Source organism: Rattus norvegicus, chromosome 9 (assembly GCF_021556685.1).
Source record: "Rattus norvegicus strain SHRSP/BbbUtx chromosome 9, alternate assembly SHRSP_T2T, whole genome shotgun sequence".
Classification (NCBI taxonomy): domain Eukaryota; kingdom Metazoa; phylum Chordata; class Mammalia; order Rodentia; family Muridae; genus Rattus; species Rattus norvegicus.
In genome coordinates, this window is record NC_141542.1 from 36802901 (window position 1) to 36811605 (window position 8705).

General features: G+C 38.0%; 1 long non-coding RNA gene across 1 annotated transcript; it reads right to left on the minus strand.

Annotated features, from left to right (window-relative positions):
• Window positions 1-1036: 1036 nt before the first annotated feature.
• On the minus strand, window positions 1037-2258 carry LOC134480350 (uncharacterized). Its single transcript, XR_015629941.1, has 3 exons — window positions 1848-2258; window positions 1295-1386; window positions 1037-1177 (listed from the first exon to the last, which is right to left on the minus strand). It is a non-coding gene; the product is annotated as an uncharacterized LOC134480350 (long non-coding RNA).
• Window positions 2259-8705: the final 6447 nt, after the last annotated feature.

Sequence of the window (8705 nt, forward strand, 5' to 3'; positions counted from 1 at the left end):
TCCATCACCTCTAATCTTACATTCTTTCTGCCTCCTCTTACATGAGGGTTTTCTGAGCTCCACGGGAGGAATTTGACTGATAAATGTTAGAAGATTCAGCCCTAAATGAAATATTTGGGTTTTTCTTAAACATAAAATCAAGGGTCACCTATTGAAGATATCTATCACTGCCTCTGTTTGCACACTTTCTGGGATGATAAAAAGTCTTCCAAACCCTTGCCAACAGAAGGAGGTTATTTTCTTAAATTCTACACCACAAAAACCCTTGATGTTTCATCAAATAAAATTGTATTTAATGCAGACACTTCTTTTAAGAATGATCTAAGGGGAAGATATAGATATATAGATATATAGATAGATATAGATAGGTATAGATAGATATAGATATAGATACAGATATATAGTGAATAAATAATAAATATTTTTAAAAAAGAATGATCTAGAATAAACTATAACTTTTAACAGCCAGATCTAGGGACACACATTTCCAATCCCAGAACCTGAGCTATAGAGGCAGGAGGATCTCAGGTGGAGCCTATCCTGGACGTCATAGTGAGACCTTGTCAAAAAGACAAAGTACATCTTTATGTGTGTTACTCACATGTTCTCTTCATGTGCTTCCCCCCGAGTATAATCAATTGTGAAACTTTTGTCGAGATCTCAAAAACCAGCAATATCTGTAAAATGAACTTTGAATAATAAAATGTCATGTCAGACGTGACTGACATCATTTTCTTCCTTGATGATTACTAAGATAAGGAACCTTATTATGAAAGGCATTGTAGATGATAAGAAGTGTAGGACACTGGACTGCATTTGCCTTTTGAGTCCTTTTACTAAAGACGTTAGAAGCACTATCATCTATGAACAGACAGCCACTGAACACAAGGAAGGTATTATTTTTCTTTCTCTCAAGACAGACTCTAAATGGATTGTGTGTTGCTGCAGGAAGGGAGGAAAAGAAAAAGTGTCCCCAAATCAGCCTTATTGTTATGACATTAGTCAGTGGTAAAAGTAATTCTTTCACACATACAAGACTACACTACCAAGTTTACTGTTTTAGTTCTGGTTTTTCCTGGTGACCTTTAATACAGGAAGAATAATATAAACCAGAATACTTAAGAAACTGATGAGATAACTCCTTTGGGTGCCCATCAAGGTCCTTAAGCACGGATTTCTGAAAATGAAAAAGGAAAAGATAAGAGATTAGGAAACTATAAGTGAAAACCCCTGAGTAAAAAACAAAACTAACATAGGGGGTTGAAGAAATGGCTGAGCGGTTGAAAGTACTGACTGCTCTTCCAGAGCTCCCGTGTTCAATTCCCAGGAACCACATGGTGTCTCACAACCATCTGTAATGGGATCCAGCGCCGCCTTCTGGTGTGTCTGAAGAGAGCGACAATCTATTCACATACATAATAAATTAATAAATAAATAAATAAATAAGATATAAAATAAAATAACATATATGGGGTTGGCATATGTTATTTTCCCGTTCAAAGATCCATTTCATTACTGAAGTAGCCACCTAATACCTCTTGTGACATTAACTCTAGCATTGAATTAAGAGTTTATCAACAAGGTGAGAGTTAAGAGACTTGGGGGCCAGCAATAAGAAATCACGTCATCTGCTGAAAAAAAGTGTTAAAGCAATTATAGTACTTAAAAACGGGCTGCTATTTCTTTCATCGAGTTACCACCACCACGGAACAATGTCTGATTAAACACTTGACTCACTACTAAGATGAGCTTCCCCAACTCAACGCTTCCAATTGCTTCCTAACAGGCCATAAAATGAAAGAAAGAGATGTGAGGTTGTAAGGGGGTCCTATGCGGAAGAAGCTTGCCTGTAATTTCAGGCGCCCTCTACAGGGCGCTAAGTGAGTGAGTCCCAGTGCATAGACCTTGAAATCCTCATTCAGCTGAGATTTCCGCAGGCGCTTTCTTAAACTTTCCCTGAGCAAACCCTAAAGAACAAAGCTATAGTATCAAGAATTTGCATAGGCAATAATTATTCTTGTTGTTTTCTACCACAAACCACACCCTGAGATGAAAGCCGATCTCAGAGTGATTAGGGTACAGAATAGCTATCACAGAACGATAGGGGTTTGCCTGAAAATCAGCATGATGAGGCAGAAACATTCAGTGTCCAGCTCTTGAAGTTATATAAGTGAAAGAAGGACAAAATCATTAGCCAGGAGCTCTGAAGAGTGGGAAGGGAGCCATCTTAATAGACTTGGTGCGTGCTTTCTTGTCGTTGGGATTGTCGTTAGGATCGGCAAGCTGCATTCTGTAGACTTCGTGGGTTAACAGCATAGGGATGTGGGTGGTCCTTATTGTTCTTCAACGTATTTTTTAATCCACCCTTGAGGAACCATGTGGGTAGACAGGTGTCGGGGTTAAAAATTCATATGGTATGTGATAGGATTTGGGTGAGGAAATGGAGCAGAAGGGATGGACATTTTAACAGCTTGTGGGGTTTTAGAAGTGGAAAGGAAGGGGGAACATATTTCCTCCATTGGGAAAATCCATTGAAATATATAACTATGCACGCTGAGAAACCGAAGTCTAATTTCAAAGTTCCAAGGGAAAGTTTAGAAAAAGAAATAAAACATTAAAGGAGCCGAAAGACTATGCAAAACTTGGGTTGTTCTCCACAGAACTTTCTAGTTAGTATGATAACTGATTAATAGTAAACCAATGTGGGGCAGGGAAAAAAGGGGGACAGACTCCTGTTATAATCCATTTTTAAACAGATGCCACATTGACACATTTAGCCAACAAATAATTATTGTGATTGAAGATATGTATTAAAATATCTGATTACAGAGAGTGGAGAATGAAAACCGTGGTCTTTAAAAATCAGAAACATTACAAGAATAAATATCTATACAGAATGCATTTGGGTAGGGGTTTCACATGGGGAATCTGTGACTCAAACAATAATGACACAAAAAGTGCATGCTTTTATCTCCCCTGTACATAAAGGGGGGAGGCAGAGAGGAGCTCAAACACTGTTAGCTGTTAGATAATAAAGTTAACACTTGTCCTTTGATTCATTTGAATGTTAGTATATAAATACACGCCAAGTTCATCTGAGGAAACTGTGACATCATAATGCAAAATAACTAGAAGTTTGAGATATATGGAGGTGTAATAGATAACAGATTATAGATGATAGGTGGATGAAAGCAGTTGGATAAAAAGAAAAGGAAGGAAAAAGGAGGGAGGGAGGGAAGGAAGGAAGGAAGAAATTGATAGAGATAGATAATAGAGGACAGATAAGTTGACTGATTATAGATAGATGATAAACAGATCCAAAATATATACATGAAGATAGATACATAGATGATAGAGAATAGAAATATGGTTATGAATACATATATATTACATAGATAGGCATTGCTTTTTAGTGCAAACACCAGTTATTTCTAATATTTTTATTATAACCACTATTCCAATGAATAGCCTTAAATATGTATACTTGTTGACGAATTTGTTGATAACAAGGTATGTTTCTTAGATGCAGCAGAAGAGTGGATCCTCTACCCTACTTCTGCATCCATTCTGTTAGTCTCTGTCTTTTTTAAATTGCAAAATTGAGACCATTAAAGCTGAGCGATATCAATGAGCAGTTTTTGTTGATTCCTGTTATATTGTTGTTGTTGTTTTGGTAATGGTGCACGTGTGTGTGTGTGTGTGTGTGTCCCCTTTTGACTTCCTTGTCGGTAATTATTCTTTGTACTTTCTTGTGTGTGGTTAACCCCTTTAGCTTGTAGTTTTTCTTCTATCATTTTCCATAAGGTAGATATTGTTCAGATTTGGTTTTATCATAAAATATTTTATTTTATCCATTTATGGTGATTGAAAGTTTTTCTGGCTATATTAATCTGGAATGGCTGGCCTCTATAGTTTCTTAGAGTCTGCAACACATCTGCTCAGGCTCCTCTGATTTCTAAAATCTCCATTGAGAAGTGAAGTGTAAATGTAATAGGTCTGCTTTTCCATGTTAATTGGTATTTTTCCCTTGAAGCTTTTAGTATTATGTCATTTTTCTGTCGATTTAGTATTTTGATTTTTTTGTGCTGAAGGAAAAAGGTTTCTGGCCCAATCAAGTTGGTAGTCTGTATGATTCTTGTACCATTTTAGGCATCTTCTTTAGTTTAAGAAAAAAATTTTTTTCTTTGATTGTACAAAATACGTTCTGGTCCTTTGAGGTAGTTTTCCCCTCCTTCCTCCATTTCTATTATTATTAGATTTGGTCTTTTCATAGTGTTTCATATTTCCCAGATGTTTGGCTCTGGCACCATTTAGATTTAACATTGTTTGTTGACTGATGTATCCATTTTTCTGTCATATTTTCAACACCTGAGATTCTCTCTTCCAACTCCTCTAGTCTATTGGTAAGACTTGGCTCTAAGGTTTCAATTTAAGTTCCTAAATTTTTCATTTCTAGATTTCTAGCCATTTGATATTTTTAATTGACTCTATTTCCACAGTTCTTGACTTAAACTAAATTATTCATTTCCTTTCACTCTATTGGGTTTCATAGACTTCTTCAAGCAATTTTTTTTATTTTCTCCTTAAGAATATCTCCTCCACATCAAACCAGATACACTCAGACTAATAGGAGAAAGGGTGGGAACAGGTTCGAACACATGGGCACTGGGGAAAATTTCCTGAACAAAACACCAATGGCTTATGCTATAAGAACAAGAATTGACAAATGGGACCTTGTAAAACTGCAAAGCTTCTGTAAGGCAAAGGACACTGTTGTTAGGACAAAACGGCAAACAACAGATTGGGAAAAGATCTTTACCAATCCTACATCTGATAGATGGCTAAGAACCAAAATATACAAAGTACTCAAAAAGTTAGACTCCAGAGACCCAAATAACACTATTAAAAAATGGTAAAACATTCTCAGCTGAGGATTATCAAATGGCCAAAAAGCACCTAAAGAAATGTTCAACATCCTTAGTCATCAGGGAAATGCAAATCAAAACAACCCTGAGATTTCACCTCACACCAGTGAGAATGGCGAAGATCAAAAACTCAGGTCACAACAGACACTGGTGAGGATGTGGAGAAAGAGGAACACTCCTCCATTGTTGGTGGGATTGCAGACTGGTACAACCACTCTGGAAATCAGTCTGGAGGTTCCTCAGAAAATTGGACATTGCACTACCTGAGGACCCAGCTATACCTCTCTTGGGCATATACACAAAAGATGCTCCAACATACAACAAAGACACATGCTCCACTATGTTCATAGCAGCCTTCTTTATAATAGCCAGAAGCTGGAAAGAACCCAGATGCCCTTCAACAGAGGAATGGGTTAAAAAAATGTGGTACATCTACACAATGGAGTACTACTCAGCTATCAAAAACAATGACTTCATGAAATACATAAGCAAATGTAATGAACTAGAAAATATCATCCAGAGTGAGGTTACTCAATCACAAAAAAGACACTTGGTATGCACTCACTGTTAAGTGGATATTAGCCAAAATGCTCAAATTACCCAAGATGCAATCCACAGACCATAGGAAACTCAAGAAGAAAGATGACCAAAATGCAGATGCTCCCACTCCTACTTAAAAGGGGGAAAAATATCCATAGGAGGGGGATATGGAAGCAAAGTTTAAAGCAGCAACTCAAGGAATGTCCATTCAGAGCCTGACACACATGTGGCCCATACATATACAGCCACCGAAACTAGATAAGATTGATGAAGCTAAAAAATGCACGCTGAAAAGGACAGACCGGATAAACAGTTCTCTGAACCCAAATCCCATGAGAGGGAGAGCTAAACCTACAGAGAGGCAGACACACCTGGGAAACCAGAAGAGACTGCACTCTGCACACATCTCTGACGCCAGAGGAAAACACCAAACGCCATCTGGAACCCTGGTGCACAGAGGCTCCCATAAATGGCAGCGAATATCTTCCTGGTTGCTGCCGACACAGAGAGTTCGTAGGCAGCACCCTACAAGCAAACTTGAGCCTCGGGACCACAGGTAAGACCAACTTTTCTGCTGCAAGTGAGCTGCCTGGTGAAATCCAGACACAGGCCCACAGGAACAGCTGAAGACCTGTAGATAGAAAGAACTACACGCCCGAAAGCAGAACACGCTGTCCCCATAACTGGCTGAAAGAAAACAGGAAAACGTGTCAACAGCACTCCTGACACACAGGCTTATAGGACAGTCTAGCCACTGTCAGAAATAGCAGAACAAAGTAACACTAGAGATAATCTGATGGCAAGAGGCAAGCACAGGAACCCAAGCAACAGAAACCAAGAATACATGGCATCATCGGAGCCCAATTCTCCCACCAAAGCAAACACGGAATATCCAAACACACCAGAAAAGCAAGATCTAGTTTCAAAATCATATTTGATCATGATGCTGGAGGACTTCAAGAAAGACGTGAAGAACTCCCTTAGAGAACAAGTAGAAGACTACAGAGAGGAATCACAAAAATCCCTGAAAGAATTCCAGGAAAACACAATCAAACAGTTGAAGGAATTAAAAATGGAAATAGAATCAATCAAGAAAGAACACATGGAAACAACCCTGGATATAGAAAACCAAAAGAAGAGACAAGGAGCTGTAGATACAAGCTTCACCAACAGAATACAAGAGATGGAAGAGAGAATCTCAGGAGCAGAAGATTCCATAGAAATCATTGACTCAACTGTCAAAGATAATGTAAAGCAGAAAAAGCTACTGGTCCAAAACATACAGGAAATCCAGGACTCAATGAGAAGATCAAACCTAAGGATAATAGGTATAGAAGAGAGTGAAGACTCCCAGCTCAAAGGACCAGTAAATATCTTCAACAAAATCATAGAAGAAAACTTCCCTAACCTAAAAAAAGAGATACGCATAGGCATACAAAAAGCCTACAGAACTCCAAATAGATTGGACCAGAAAAGAAACACCTCCCGTCACATAATAGTCAAAACACCAAACACACAAAATAAAAAAAGAATATTAAAAGCAGTAAGGGAAAAAGGTCAAGTAACATATAAAGGCAGACCTATCAGAATCACACCAGACTTTTCGCCAGAAACTATGAAAGCCAGAAGATCCTGGACAGATGTCATACAGACCCTAAGAGAACACAAATGCCAGCCCAGGTTACTGTATCCTGCAAAACTCTCAATTAACATAGATGGAGAAACCAAGATATTCCATGACAAAACCAAATTTACACAATATCTTTCTACAAATCCCGCACTACAAAGGATAATAAATGGTAGACCCCAACATAAGGAGGCAAGCTATACCCTAGAAGAAACAAGAAACTAATCGTCTTGGCAACAAAACAAAGAGAAGAAAAGCACACAAACATAACCTCACATCCAAATATGAATATAACAGGAAGCAATAATCACTATTCCTTAATATCTCTCAATATCAATGGCCTCAACTCCCCAATAAAAAGACATAGATTAACAAACTGGATACGCAACGAGGACCCTGCATTCTGCTGCCTACAGGAAACACACCTCAGAGACAAAGACAGACACTACCTCAGAGTGAAAGGCTGGAAAACAACTTTCCAAGCAAATGGTCAGAAGAAGCAAGCTGGAGTAGCCATTCTAATATCAAATAAAATCAATTTTCAACTCAAAGTCATCAAAAAAGATAAGGAAGGACACTTCATATTCATCAAAGGAAAAATCCACCAAGATGAACTTTCAATCCTAAATATCTATGCCCCAAATACAAGGGCACCTACATACATAAAAGAAACCTTACTAAAGCTCAAAACACACATTGCACCTCACACAATAATAGTAGGATACTTCAACACCCCACTCTCATCAATGGACAGATCATGGAAACAGAAATTAAACAGAGACCTAGACAGACTAAGAGAAGTCATGAGCCAAATGGACTTAACAGATATTTATAGAACATTCTATCCTAAAGCAAAAGGATATACCTTCTTCTCAGCTCCTCATGGTACTTTCTCCAAAATTGACCACATAATTGGTCAAAAAACGGGCCTCAACAGGTACAGAAGGATAGAAATAATCCCATGCATGCTATCGGACGACCACGGCCTAAAACTGGTCTTCAATAACAATAAGGGAAGAATGCCCACATATACGTGGAAATTGAACAATGCTCTACTCAATGATAACCTGGTCAAGGAAGAAATAAAGAAAGAAATTAAAGACTTTTTAGAATTTAATGAAAATGAAGGTACAACATACCCAAACTTATGGGACACAATGAAAGCTGTGCTAAGAGGAAAACTCATAGCGCTGAGTGCCTGCAGAAAGAAACAGGAAAGAGCATGTGTCAGCAGCTTGACAGCACACCTAAAAGCTCTAGAACACAAAGAAGCAAATACACCCAGGAGAAGTAGAAGAAAGGAAATAATCAAACTCAGAGCTGAAATCAACCAAGTAGAAACAAAAAGGACCATACAAAGAATCAACAGAACCAAAAGTTGGTTCTTTGAGAAAATCAACAAGATAGATAAACCCTTAGCCAGACAAGCGAGAGGACACAGAGAATGTATCCAAATTAACAAAATCAGAAATGAAAAGGGAGACATAACTACAGATTCAGAGGGAATTCAAAAAATCATCGGATCTTACTATAAAAGCCTATATTCAACAAAACTTGAAAACCTGCAGGAAATGGACAATTTCCTAGACAGATACCAGGTACCGAAGTTAAAT